Raw genomic sequence first — 15791 nt, 5'->3', positions numbered from 1 at the left:
GTTGGCTTATGAACTGAATCATCACTTTTCCTTCTGATAACTATGAACTTAGTCCATTTTCTGCTTAGAAGTAGAAAATTATTTTAAAAAAAAACTAACTTTCTAATTTATGCATGAAAACAATGAAATATCATTATCAGTCAAACTTACTCAGATATTGCATGCAATACTTATGCATCCGTTCATTTTCTTTTTCATTATTTCAGGCCACAAGCATAAGTTACCCTTCATAGCTTAGGATGTAATTTAATTTTCTTTGAGTTTTCTATCTTTTTGCATGGCAAACATCTCAATTTGTATCTCTTTATACTTACTTAATATCAATTCAGTGTCTGAGAGTCTGATGACTTTGTTTTCTGTGGAACATGTTTTCTTGTTTAAAGAAAATATGACTCATAGCCAAACTATGGGCAGAATACAAGGAATCTTATGAAGGAAGTGGGAGATAGTAAGAACTAGAGAGGACAGGAGCTCCACAAGGACAGCAACAGATCCAAAAAGTCTGGGCACAGGGGTCTTTTCTGAAACTGATACTCCAGCCAAGGACCACTCATGGAGATGGCCTGGAACCTCTGCACAACAGCCTATGGGAGTTCAGTGTCCAAGTGGCCTCCATAGTAATGGGGACAGGGACTGTCTCTGACAGGAACTGATTGGCCTGCTCTTTGATCACCTCCCCCTGAGGGGGGAGCAGCCTTACCAGGCCACAGAAGAAGACAATGCAATCACTCCTGATGAGACCTGATAGACTAGGGTCAGAGGGAAGGGGAGGAGGACCTGCCTTTTCAGTGGACTGGGAGAGGGACACAGGTAGGAGGAGGGAGGTTGGGATTGGGAAGGGAGGAGGGAGGGAGGGAGGTACAGGGGGGATACAAAGTGAATAAACTGTAATTAATAAAAATAATTAAGAAAAGAAAAAGAAAATATGTAAACTAGATGTAGTGGCTCACATCTGTAATGCCAACACTCAGAAAGCTGAAGTTACAGTATCATCATGAGTTCAGGGTAAGGCAGGATTACAGAGATCCAAATCAGTTTAGGCTATAGAGTAAGACTCTGCTTCAGAAACTCAAATCCCAACAACAACAAAATACTAAGAGGATCAGTAAATACTGACCACAACATTCCAAACAGATCTTATTAGGGCACTTACCAAGTGTCAGGCTCTATGTATGAACCACCTCATTAGATCTCTAGGACTAGTGAGACAGATGTGTTTATGTAAGATGTGATATAGATGATAGAGATAGGTATGGAAATCCAGGCACAGAGAAGTTAGGCAATTATCCTCAGACACAATTAATTGGTGATGTCAAGTGACTTTATAAATCTGTGAACTTGAATCACCAGGCTTTGTGATACAGACCTTAGAAAACATTTTTTTTTCTTCGTCCACAGTGGATCCTTTGAGGCTGTCCTGAGCTTTTTCCATCATTACATGGTCTATTGTGCAGTACAACCTACTACTTGGTCATGCATCTGACTAACTGTTACTTCTTGAATTTGGTATAGAGATGAAGGAGTTTGTTGTAGGTATTGTGTTCCACAGTGGATCAGCTTCACTTTGCCTTCTTGCTTGAAGTTTAGATGGCTAATAGAGAATCGTGACTACAATTAATACAATGTATTAATGATTTTAGGACAGAAGTCAACACTGGGTCTCTTGCATATTACAAAGTGATACAGAAAAACGTGATAATTGAAAGAATTTTGAAGTGCTGAGGAATCAAGAGTTATAAAGATAAAAGATTTACATCTTAATGATTAATGTATAATAGAGTTGGCTTCTGTAGTGCTGAACTGCAAACTCTTTTGGACAACAGAAATGAAGAAAGATGAACTGATGAAGCAGTCAGACCTGTAAGAACACTGTTGGGTATGTATGCTTCTGTAAAATCCAGCATTCAACGGGTGAAAGAAGGAAGGAAATGAATCTTCCATACTCATCAATGATATTCACATATTTGGAGAAGAAGCTTTGTGGGAGATAGTCTTAACTTACTCATTACTTTATTTACCAGTAGAGTTGCTAAGTGTTTAAATACCAGAGTAATTATTACAAGAGGAAAGATACACAGTACCTCATAGATCAAGAAGCTTGCTACTTAACAATGGAGATGTATGACATGCTACATATAATCCTGAGACTAAACACCAAGGTCTAATGTCAAGAGTCCCAAGGAAAACAGATCATCATATGGTGAAAGAATGAGGGCAGGCAAGAGACTTAGCCAAATTGGCTTTGTAGCAGAAACACTGTTGAGAAAAATCCACTAATCAATTTTGTAGTAATGGCATGAAATGATTAATCTATTGATGACAAAGCCCTAATCTTACTTTAAAGTTATAAAGTAAGTAATCTTTATAAAGTAAATTTTAAGTAATCTTACTTAAAATTATACTTGGTACTACCTCTAAATACCTTATAATATATATTAAATTTCATCATGAGGTTCAAAAGGGAAAGACCCTATTCAAACCCTAATATCAAGGTGGGGGGTGTCATCCTGGGAGCAGGCTGATGTCACTGGCTCCCACTGGCTACTTGTAGTCCCTATGGGTGTCTTACTCCCACCATGTCTGCTTCACATGGTCTTTTTTTGTTGATGTCCGCCATTTGCTTTTGGATTTCTCTGTTTTCGCTCTTCCTGTGATCAGTGCACCAGTCATCTGAGGGCCCACTCTGATACTGTGTGAACTGACTTTAACTTGAATACATTTGAAAAGACCAGACTTTCAATAAGATCATCTGTTGAGGTTTAAGTGGACACCAATTTGGGGGCAGATAGTCCTTTACCCAAATGTACAAGAAATAGGGATGAGCTAGGCAGATTTCGATTTCAGAAGGTTCATTATGGCAGAGTTAAAGGATTGCTGCAGAGATCTGGAAGACGCATGGGAGTATGAGGAGAGTTAGTCAAATGGATTTGAAGCGGGGTCAGGAAGAAGGGAGGAAAGTTTGCTCAGATCATGACCTGACATAAAGGAGAGTGGGGAAAATCTGAGAAGCCGCCCTTTGCTAAGTAGAAAATCCACATTCTGGAGAAGAAGAGATCAGTGTTTGTTGAATAAATGAAATGGTTATTATACCCTGTGCCAAGTTTCTTCTTGTCTAGAAGCACGGCACTCACTCAGAGTCTTTCTCAACTTTGTAGATTCCAACTACTGATCAAGAATAGAGGATGACAATGCAGCCACTCCTGATGAGATCTGATAGACTAGGATCAGACGGAAGGAAAGGAGGACCTCCCCTATCAGTGGTCTTGGGGATGCTTGAAGAAGGGGGAGGAAAGGTGAGATTAGGAGGGGAGGAGAAAAGGGTTTATGGGGGGGTAAAAAGTGAATAAAGAGTAATTAATAAAAGTTAAAAAAATTATTAAAGGCAAAAAAAGAGAGAATAATTCCTGTTGTTTTTTTTTAAGATCAGCTTGTAATTTTGAGGTGTATATAAATAATTTACAGAATTAAATAACACTACATTGCATTAGAGTATCTACCCACACTGCACTGACTCACTCACTTGTCTTCTTGAGGGAGGATTTCAGTAAGCTGAACACCCATAGCTTCCTGATCTTTTTCAGTCTACCCCTCACATCTGCTCCATTAGCCATGTCCTCTACCACAAAGCAGGGATTCTGATTTCCAAATCTGTTTATATCACTTATATTCCCTGTCACTATGCTCAGATTTAGTTGAATATGGCATTACTAACAAAAAATAATGTGAAAAGAAGACAAGATTTGTTTTTAAGGAAAAACTGGGTTATACTCTGTAGAGAATTCAAGAAACAAAACAAAAACAAACAAACAAAAAAACCCTATTCTGACAACATTGTCTTCAAATGAGCCAGGGCAAAATATTTATGAAATAGTAAGAAACAAGAGTCGAGAATGATTTTGTACCATGATCACCATGAAAGTGTCCTTAGATTGTTTTCTCTTCCTAATTTTGAGTGTGGTTTATGCAAAATAAAGGGTGTGGAAGTCTAGTCAATGGACCTATACTCAAATCCAGCTAGCTTGGCTATGTCAGGCCTGGGTCACTAAAAATATATGCATTTTTTTTTCTTCTCTAGTCTACTACTAGTTTAAAAATGTGACTACAGTTAGATCAAAGTAACAGACTCTGCCTTTGCTTCAGCATTTTCTAAGTGGGCTGTATTAAGTAAGCATCAACTACCAGCTCTGCTTAGATTCATGAAATAACATATTCCCATGTGGCTCCCTAAATCTCAAACCTGGATCAAAGGTGTGGGGAGCTGTCATGGTGATTGATTTCTTTTTTTCTGGAATGCATCTGGAAATGTTAATTGTATGCAAATGAGCACAGGGTGATAGCCTTTTTGTTAATCAGGAATATTTAAAGTGAATACTGCTCAGGAATGAAATCTGAATAGGAACACAAATAACAAGAAAACCTGTGCTCCAAGTGTCTACAGTTGTTAAACTCAGGATGTAGCCCAGATGGTCTCAGGCTCAACCATCATCCTCTATTAACAGCTCTTGATGCCCCACTAAGCCAACCAATGAGCCCAGGACTTTTTACAGGTAGCCTGATTTTCTGGCCACAACCTTAAGATGTATGGAGTCTCATCTTTGATAGATGAAGTTTAGCAGAATTTAGATGTTAAACTCAGCGCCATCTAGAAGGCTTAAAGCTAGAATTAAATTCATGTTTGCAATTTTTTTAGAGCCACCCCTCACATCATCATTTCCCCCAAAAGGCAAATGATATGTGGACATATTGCAAAGGTGCAATGAGGCGTACAGGACTATCCATATGGAGTAAGGGCAGTCTTGTAGGGCAAAGAGAGTTGTGACAGGAAAAGTCAATGACTCATAGACTTTGCTTATGTTTCAACAGTTCCCGAGTAGCTAGAAGGAACCATGGTGCTGATCTGGTGTGCTGAAGCCATTTCTTCCAAATTGAAACAGCCCTTCTTTGATAGAGAAGGAGAGACCTAAGACTCAGAAAGGTAAGACTCAGAAACTTGCAAGGCTCAAGAAGTTCATAAAACTTAGCAGATCCATAGGAGCCTTACCCAAGGTTGTAAAACAGAAGAAAACCAGACTGTATGCTGGTTGTGGGTTGTGCAGGGAGCTCCAGGAGTACAGCTTTCATGAGTTATCAAATTCAAGGAAGTGGTGCAACTGCATTTGGATCACCTGTGTCCCTGTGTGTAGTCCCAATGCCCCTGTGTATAGCCCCCATGCACCTATGTATACCCCCAATTTCCCTGTGTGTGGCCCCAATAACCTCATTCTTCCAAGTTAGACTAATAGGGAATTATTCCTTTGGTTTATTGTTGATATCCTACTTGAGATGAATAAATGCTTGCTCATATTTCTTCAGAAAAAGTAACACAGTGCCCTGACATTGGCAGAATGTTAATGATCCATGATAACTACAAATTTTGTGTACCAAGGCAAGAGAAATAATTTTTGACTGGAAATAGTATAGGAGGTTTTCTAAGGGAGGGGTGGCTAAATGTCAAACTGGTGACACTTTGGCAGAAATAACCCTGATATTTGTAGAGTTCTTTACAGTCAGAAGAACCATTTTGTCATTGATCTCTCTATACACCCCATTGATGAAAGGAGTTATTTTTCAAGAGTCATTTCTAATGTAGTGATGATGGAACACACACAAAGTGGTTAGGGGTTAGCAAGGTTGCTGAGTGCATAAAGTACTTCCTGTGCAAGCAAGAGGACCATTGTGTAGGTCCCCTGTGACCAAATAAAAGCTGAGCATGTTGATTTAGGAAGTGAGAGAAACTTGTAGCTCCTAGATGACAATAGTAGACACTTGAAAGTCATCTGGGAGAGTTTCTCACCCCACAATCAGGAAAGGCGCTCAGTGGCTATTATTCTATGTGTAATGTGCTTCTCAGAGGAAGACTTGTGGAACTTACTCATTCTGAGTCTGGTCAATTACATTTCAGTTTCAATACTTCCAGACTGACTGAAGACCATTGTTGTCATTTTAGTCTCCTCTCTAGATTGAAGTAGATATACATTTTTAAGAGTGTACGGTACTGCCCTTCTCCATGACGGGACATGAATAGCAGAGAAAGTTATTTGGAGAAAAGGAGATGAAAAAAGGAGACACAGAGGAAAGGGAGTGCTCTAGATTTTCTGGCTCTTGATTTTTGTTTTTAATTCTGGGCCCTTATTCTTTCTTTGTCTAGTATACACATATTTAAAGAAGCAGCTTTGGTGGTGATACCCTTTAATTCAATCATTATTCTACTTCTTCAATGAAAATTTTGAATGTTATAATTCTGGGCTAGATATTAAAGGAGGGAAATTTCAAAGATCTGCATGGACCAAGAAGCTTGCCATTTAAAAGTGAAGATGTATGATATGTTGCATATAATTATGAGACTAAGTTGGAAAGTGCCAGCCTTAATCAGACTCCAGTTTACTCTGAAAATTCTATTAAAAACTTCATATTTTTATTTAAAATAGTTGAGAACTAACTCAGTGATTGACCATTGTATTTTATGTAGTATGTGTTTTATGATATGCTAGTCTAACTGGATAATATTATGAACATTCTGAAAGTGGATCTAAGAGAAAGGTTGAATTTTAGCAGGAGCTAGAAAGATAGCTCAGTCACTAAAATGCCTGTCATGGAAGCATGGGGACGGAGTTAAGATCACTAGCACCTTTATAAAAAAGCTGGCCATGAGGCAGATTTTTGGAGTGCATTGACCCCACCTCACCAAATCAGTGAACTTCAGGCTCAATGAGAGACCCTATAACTAAATACATACTTACTTACCTGCATACATACATACATACATACATACATACATAAACATAAAGAGTGATTGAAGAAGAGCCCCAAGGTTAACTTGGTGCCTTTACACACACACACACACACACACACACACACACACACGCACACATACATAGACCACACACACACACACACACACACACACACAGTCATACGTGGTTGGTGGATTTGGGGTAGCACAGACTTAAAATATTTCTACTATTACTAGAAGAAATACAGAATACAACATATTGGGGAAAGAATGGTGATTGAAATAACCTTTTACTTTTGTCTCTATGATTGAAATAACCTTTTACTTTTAGTTTTACTTATCCAAACAATGGAAATGAAAATATGAAAAAAATTCAACTATGAAGAGCAATGATTACTAGAGTAGAATGGCCATGAATATGTTCCTAGGTTGTTTCCAGGTAAGATTCTTGTAGAAAGTTTTTGCCAAGGCAGCAGCATGCTGATTCCATTTATGTTAGGGATATAGAGACTGATGGTAGATCTACAGAACAAGGGTTGACTGACATTTTGTTTCTTTTCTTGTTCTTTTGAGACAGGGTTTTTCTATGTAGCCTTGGCTATCCTGGCCTCACTTTGCAGATGAGGCTGGCCTTGAACTCATAGGGATCCAGCTGCGGCTGCCTCCCTGAGTACTTGGATTACAGGCATGCACCACAGCAACCAGCTTGACTGACATTCTTAATGTCAAGAATAGAATGAATTTTGGAGGATAAGGTCCTGAGTAATTAAACTAAAAAAAAAGCATATCAAAAATCTATTAAATCATTCCTTAATAGATGAAACAATATTTTGGAAACAATTAGTAGAGGTCACTACACGTCTATTATCTCTTTTGTTTTTCTTGGTTTGTGTTTTGTCCTCTGAAATTACAGCTGCTATGAAAAACATAAAGTAAATATCTATTTCATTTCAATGAATCTATCCTTTAGAAAATATAAGGAGGTATTCAGAAGAATATAGAAAGAGATTAAGTTCATAAGGAGATGGTAAAGGTTATAGAGCTGGGGTCAGAGTGGGCCTTTGTGGCAGGATAACAGTTGACCTGAACATTCAGGAATTTATGAGGCTATGGGTGAAAGGAAGGTCACACCAGGTAAAAAAGTACAAAGGAACAAGTGTAGTAAGGGTAGAGAATCTGCACAAATGAGAATAAAGAATATGAGATATGGTGATAGCAGATGACTTTGAATTTGAGTGGTTCAAGATAGCTTTGAATGTAAGGGATGAGGAATAGCAGAAAAATGACTGGATAGCAAGAAGACCAACTGGATCTTATCCTATAATAATAAATATTCTAATATTCTTCGATTTGAGGCCAGCCTTAATTCTTTCTTATTAGCTAGTTGTAGCTGTACCTTAAAAAACAACAACAAGCTCTTACTATTTCCCAGTTCTTACATAAAATTCCATTCACTCTGCCCAACAGTTGGCCATCAGGCTCAGCATCTGCTTTGATAGTCTGCAGGGCAGAGGCTTTCAGAGGCCCTCTGTGGAGAGGACAGGGTCTCCACAAGGAGAACAACAGAACAAGAAAATTTGAACACAGGGAACTTCCCAGAGATTCATACTCCAACCAATGGAGATAATCTAGAACCCCTGCACAGATGTAGCCCATGGCAGTTCAGTGTCCAAGTGGGTTACATAGTAATGGGAAGAGGGACTGCCTCTGACATAATCTGACTGGCCTGCTCTTTGATCACCTCCCCAAAGGGGGGAGCAGCCTTACTAGGCCACAGTAGAGGACAATGCAGCCACTTTTGATGAGAACTGATAGACTAAGATCAGAAAGGAGAAGAGAACCTCCCCTATCAGTGGACTTGGGGAGTGGCATGCATGCAGAAAGGGGAGGGATGGTGGGATCGACAGGGGAGGAGGGAGGGGCTTATGGGGGGATACAAAATGAATAAAGTGTAATTAATAAAAAAATTAAAAAAAGAAATATATATATATATATAACCTAGATGCTATGGGATAGAAACATAAATCAAACTAACCTATTCAGAACTCAGTGGGAAACCTAACTTTGTCACTCAATCTATTGTTTAATGTCTCCATGATTGTCTAACAAAGACATTTAAGGTAAACAGAATTGCTTTAATACAGCAAAAAACATCTGCTGCATTGGAAAATAATTTCCTGCTGATTTGACATATGGTATCATCAAAAACTTTATTCTAGTGGCCCTAGTGCTTCTGAGCCACCTCAAAATGCCATGATTACCATAAAGAGGTTTATGCAAGTCTCAAAGCTGGAAGAAAAACAATTAATTCATTTTAATATTTAAAATAAATATGGGCCATTTGGATCGTTTGGGAGGAGAAATGGGATTACAAAAACTACAATAATTAGAATCTAAATCCCCAAAGAGAGATGTTCTAAGATGTAACTTTCAGATGGAATATTCCCCTAGCTCGTCTATTTAAGATGTGCATTCAGTCTGTCCCAGCTTTTTCAGGATTAGGTAAGAGCATTCTCTCTACCCAGCTTTATAGGGGATTATTTATGATAGGCACAGCGTTTCTTTGTGTTACACAGAATAAAAAAAAGATAGATAACTATCAGAATATCAGATGAGTGAGATATAGCAGGTGCCTTTACACTAACCTTTGGTGGTCATGGAACATGAGAAATATAGATGATCGAGGAATGAGAAATGTCCCCAGTAGGCTCATGTATTTGAACAGTTGGTCCCAGTAAGCTGTTTTGTTCAGGAAGAGTAGAAACATATTACAAGGGAGGTGAGCTTTGAAGACTAAAAGAATTACATATCATTGCTGGGGATATAGTTGAATTGGGAGAATGCTTGTTTACATGTACAAATACTTGGGTCCAAGCACTATCTAACCTGGATGTGTTGGTACAGGCCTGTAACTGCAGCATTTTGAAGGAAGTTACAGGAAGATCATTAACCATTTTTGTCTACATAGAGAGTGCCCTGCCTGGGGCACTTGAGATCTTGTCTGAAGAGAGAGAGATGGGGTTGAGGAGGGAAGGCAAGCTCACTTACTCACGGGTATTTGGTGCAGAGAAGGAAATGGGCTAGAAAGAACCTGGGAGGAGAAGATGGGACCAAACCCAAAAGGCATGAAAGGGCTATATATGGCCTTAGCTCAATATCTTGTAGATAAGAGGTTGAAAAAAAAAACCAGTTTGGATTTGAAGATGGATATCATTCTCTATTCTATAGGAATCCAATTTCAGTAGGGGCTGGAAATGGCTTCCAGATGGAAAACTGGGGAAAGGAGAATTTGTTTCCCTCAGGGTCAGCTAGAGCACTTTAGGGCTAGGCCAATGTGCTAGGCCAGGGTGTGGAAAAGGTTTTTCATGGAGTGTTACAGTTTAGGTCTTTTTGAATGAGATCATTGGTGGAAATGGAAGCTCAGGCATTCCAAGCCTATGGTGATAAAAAAATGTTACAGCTCTTGGTTAAGCTGCTGTGTTAAACATGCGGAGGTGTGAGTGAAAGCCCATGCCTGGTCTGCTTGCAGTCACAGACACAGGCCTGGGGAGGCCAACGACTTGTGACACCCAGACCCGGTGGGCAGGAGGGCAGGCCTGGTGAGACAAGGCCTGGCGGGGGATAGATGAGGAATCTCAGGCAGTCATGGTGGAAGGCTGATGGTATCACACAGCCAGTCAGCAGCATGCACCCCCAGGGATTTATGAACCTTGGGCAGTGGGAGAGATTTTTAAGAGTGAACATGTTTAATTTGGTGGGGTTAGAGGGTCATGAATACTTGATTTACATGTACTTCATTTTCCATGTAGTAGCATGGTCCTGTCACAAGAAGGAGAATACAATACTTCATTATCATATAGGTGTGTGTGTGTGTGTGTGTGTGTGTGTGTGATCTCGAAGTACAGTTGAAGGTCACTGCTTAAGACTAAGTTCTCCTTAGCAGGGTGGAGCATTTCTAGGGATAGTTAGCTAGCTGAACTGGTCAGGGGAGAGTTATCATATAGAGATAAATTACAATGTCGTTATTATCTTAGCATCCTATCTGATAGACCTAGAACATTTAGTTTGCCTTGGCTAAGATATCTCTTTTGAAGAGGAAGGAATAATCTTTGTGTTTATTTGTATATCCACACAATGCCAAGGTTCTCTGCCCTCCTGAATAAACATATCTTCTAATATTTTTTTATTTTTAAATAAATTTTTTGTCAAAATAAAATTTTATTATGTTGAGAGAATATGTTGTGTATTGTATGGCTACAACCACTGTCAATAAAAAAAATCTGATGACCTATGGCTTACAGAGTAAACAGGAGATGGGACATCCAGAATTCTGGGAGAGAGCCAGGCATGGAGATTCTCCCAGCAAGATGTGAAGAGGACAGATGCATGGTACCTGAGCAGAGGGAACCAGCCACCTGGCAGAATGTAGATTAGTATAAGTAAGTTATTTATGTTATGAGTTATTCAGAGAAGAGCCTAGCTATACAGCCAAGGCACGTCATTATTCTGGGAGCTTGGGGACAGGAGAAAAAAAATCATCACAACAATACTACCTTCTCCTTTTTCTTTCCTCCCTTCAGCCTGTCCTTCCTTAAAAACCCTCCATGTCCTCTCTCACTCTCAAATTAATTACTTAGTTTTACACATACATATACTGTATTTATAGCGTACATATACATATATGTACTGGCTAGTTTTATATTAACTTGATACAAGAGAGAATCATTGCAAAGGAGTAAGCTTCTTTTGAGAAAATGCTTCCATGAGATCTAACTGAAAGGTACTTTCTTAATTAATGATTGATGATAGCACCATTGTGGTGCTATCCCTGGGCTGGTGGTCCTGGGTTCCATAACAAATCAGGTTGGCCAACCCATGAGGAGCAAGCCAGTAACTAATATCTTTCCATGGCCTTTCTGAATAAGATCTTGCCTCCAGATTTCTGTCCTGGCTTTCTTCAATGACTACAATGTGGAAGTGTAAGCCAACTAAATCCCTTCTTCCCCAACTTGCTTTTTGTTATGGTGTTTCATAACAGCAATAGAAACCCTGACTAAGATAATATTTATGCACAAATATATAAAAACAACCTGCTGAAACTTCTTTATTTTTTTGTTGTTGTTATTTCTGTATATATGTCTTCAGGGCTGACCATTTTTTATTAAGTAAGCAATAAGGGGTCATCCCTGGGAGAGGATAGTTCTTATCTACATAGGACCCAATGAAAAGAAATTTTTTTCTTCCACATCAGCATGTCTATTGATATTGACATTGTTCTGGACTTGTATTTTCAGGGAATAGCAAGCAATAGTAAGTATTCCACTGAGGAAGGACACAACTCTCTGAAGGGAATCAGACAAAATCCAGTGCCAAACATCCAACAGATTATCTATCAGTATCACCAATTATTTAAATAACTGAAATTCTACTCATTCTTTACGCCATGTCTGGAGTGAAAAAATAAGTCTTACTTGACTCTGTCTACCCTCGGGATGAGTTTTATGCAGATGACAAGGTGAATGAAGAAACATGAGAATATTTATAGGTTATACCTACAAACTGTATTTTCTTTCAAGATGTTCTTATGTGTTTTGCCCAGGGTGGGGTAGTTGTTATTACCTCACTGTGCTGAATCACATCCACAGGTCAGTGGATGAGTTTAGACAGTGTTTTATTAAGGGAGTTCACTTATGCTTGTAGTTTATGTGTGACCCAACCAGTGTTGCCACAGGTACGTTTGGAGCTCTGTGTCCTTCCTTATCCAATAAGATGTAAGTCCAGTGGCTGATGGCTGTCCCTCATCATATTCTTAATGTTCATCTAAACTCTCCCCTTATAACCTATTCACAACTAATAAATTAGCTTGTGATTAAACAAAAAAGTCATCTAGATTCTTCCCACCACAAGATGAAGCCAATACTTGATCATTTATGTTTTGCCTGGCTTCTTCAGCTTTGCCTTTTAGTTGCAAAATATACTGCTAGGATCCTTTGGGATAATTATCCAGATAGGTTTTGCTGTCTGTTGTTTAGGCTTTTGTATACCTCCTTTGCATCATAGAGAATTATGAACCTTTAAAGAAGTAGAATTAGCTCTAAGAGGTAAATGAGAATGTATTTGTCAGTGACACATAATATTTTGAAAACTACAAATGAAGTGTAATGATGATGAGGTCTAGCTGCTGTGTACTTAACGAGAGCCACCATTTTGCCTAACCTTCAGATAAATAACTCTACCTTATTTCTAATGAGGCAAGCCTATTCATAATGTTTTCCCAAATGAGTCCTCCTGGGACTGAGCTGAATTGGCTGAGTCACAAAAATAATTATACAAAATAACACTAATGGAAACTCTTCATTGACTTGCAAAGGCATTGCACACAATATTTTAAATTGTTAAGAAGACTTTTCAGGCAGGATATTATTATATCCTTGCTACTGATGAAGAAAAGAAGACTCAGATCATACTCAGCTCACCAAAATAGTAACCAAGCAAAGATTTCAAATCCAGAACAATCTCATTAAAAAACCTCTGTGTTTTCTGCAAGATTCCTTTTCCCCTCTACCACACAAGATGTTCCCAGGAATAATGGAAAACTGCAGCACTGACCAAATGTCAGTGGAAAGTAACTTTAGAATTGAATGATATAGAACCACTTATCTTAAATAGTAGGATAAGGAGGGAGCAACATGCAAAGAATATTTGATCATATCGTGAACATGGGTCTATAAGATTACAGCACATTTTGCTCAATTCTTACAGCAAAGAATCTTCTACCACGTGATTGTTTGTCTTGCCTCTCAAACAGTAAACCAGCAAGACTGATCCATAAAGTTGTGTTTTCATATACACTTTATCTAATGTGATGCACATCCAAAGAAAGATACCGACTGGTGGATGGATGAGAACTCAGTGTAGGCCGTTCTACTAGGAAGTAGTAGACTATGACACAAACTCTACCGGACTTTGGACTAACTACATCTTGACAGTTTGCACTGAAGTAAAATTATACACTAAGGGTCTGGAGAGATGGCTCAGCAGTTGAGGGAGCTTTTGCTACACAGTCATGAGGATTAATGTTTGGGCCCTAGGACGCACACAAAGAGCAAACTCTGAGGGGTCAGAGACAGGTTGATCTCTGGGGCTTGATGTTTCTCTAGAGAAGTCAAGAAAAATGTGAGTCCAGGTTCAGAGGGAGACTCTGTTTCATAAGTAAGAAATAGAGGAGGACACCTGACATTCCTCTTCTGTGCTCCATGTACACACATAGACAAGAGCACCCCCACATGTACACACACACACACACACACACACATACACACACACACATACTTTCACACATATACACATACATATACATTCACACACAGACACAATAAAGAAATAAGATTAGGAAAGGCAGTAAAAGAACCTCTACATCAAGTTAGATTGCTATATTACAGTGATCAAAAGATACTTGGAACTGAAGAATGGGAAAAGACAAGGATAGTAACTATATGAAACACCAATTGTCACTGTATTTCATAAACACTGCAAAAAGCATCCTGGGAGACTCACCGATAACATGGCTCTTCTTGTGATAGACCGTCAGGAACAGCTGAATAAATTATTAACAAGGTGGAGTTTTTTTTGTGTGTGTAGGCACAAGTCCATGGAAAAATTGACATGCTAGTCTGGCAATGGTTCTGCTTTACACAGAAACATAATACACAGCCCTAGAGATCGCTTCTGTATTGTACAAAGTGCTTCCCTTTTGGAAATAATTTCTCTAGCTGATTATCACAGCCATTCAGAGAACCTATAATACAGCCACTACGGAAGTTCCACGATTGTTTCAGGCATTAACTTGGAAGTTTCCTCTCCTGAGTTCCCTAATGCTGTTGCAGAATTTACAGGATCAGTGCTATCTTTGTGATGTGAGTCTTGGCCCAGAAGATTTGAACCCAAGTTGTCTGCCACCTCCGTTGCAACACATACCTGAGTTCATTGACTTCAAACACTCATGTTTTCCTCATGATTTCACCACATTAATCCTTAAAAATAAATGCAGAGTCTTCTATTTCCCTTCCCTTTTTATGTATGAATCTCTCACAGTTACTGTGTGATGTCCCAATGCATTACTGAATGTTTAAAATGTGTTTGTTACAGTATACACATGACTATAAGAGCCTGCTATGGCATATCTAGTACATCCTAAGGCATAGCTAGTACATCCCCTATGTTCACAATACCCAGAAATGTGCAAATTTGGGAGCCTGTATGTTGATTCTAAAGCTGGTTTTCAGTTCATTCTTAATATTTTCCTTAAAATATTTTAGAGAATATTTTAAAGAATAAAATATTTTCTGTAAAATATTCTTTAAGTATATTTCTCAAAAGCAATAGAATGTGTGGTGTTTTTATACCCGAATATCTGTAATAGGAGGAAATCTTCACCCTTTGAATGCATATTTCATTCTGGAGAAACATATCATTTGCTACAAACTATTTTTTTTAAGTTCTGTTCAATCTTCCTAATCGGTATGTCCAAGACTTGTTTTTTTTCAAACAGAAATTTATCTCTTTAATTCTCTAATTCCATCTACACTGCTTTGCCTGCTTCATCCTTTTGTCTCTGTTTGGCTCAGTTTTACTGAACTTATTTTGTGTAATATCCCTCCTGAAAATCAGGGTGAAGTATCAGGAATTTGATAAATATCAGGGTCTCCTATGAGTTTACAGTTCAAATTCCTATGTAGTAACAAATTTTATCTGAAATAATAATTTATAATTTTAAAAAAGCAAGGACAATATGAGAGTGCTGGTGATTTTTAAGAATGACTATCTTGGTCACAAAGAGCAATTTCAGGTACAGGTATCTGGGAAACAATGTGAGGGATAAGAGCAACTTACTTTAACTCTAAATCTAATATGAGTATTTTAGACTCTGGGACCCCATGGCATAAACATGGAGGGAAGACTTGCAGAACAGAATATGTTTGGAAGAAATAAAGGGTCCTGTGATGGAGAGGTTAGCTCC

The 15791-nt window shown here is 38.5% G+C and overlaps 1 protein-coding gene across 4 annotated transcripts in view; it reads right to left on the bottom strand.

The window, feature by feature from the left end:
• The window catches only part of Adcy8 (adenylate cyclase 8), a 217720-nt gene that overhangs the window by 150814 nt on the left and 51115 nt on the right, over window positions 1-15791 (bottom strand). The gene's annotated exons all lie outside the window — the stretch shown is intronic.

This window comes from Meriones unguiculatus, chromosome 8, assembly GCF_030254825.1.
Source record: "Meriones unguiculatus strain TT.TT164.6M chromosome 8, Bangor_MerUng_6.1, whole genome shotgun sequence".
Lineage (NCBI taxonomy): Eukaryota > Metazoa > Chordata > Mammalia > Rodentia > Muridae > Meriones > Meriones unguiculatus.
This window is presented reverse-complemented; position numbering and strand designations above follow the sequence as displayed.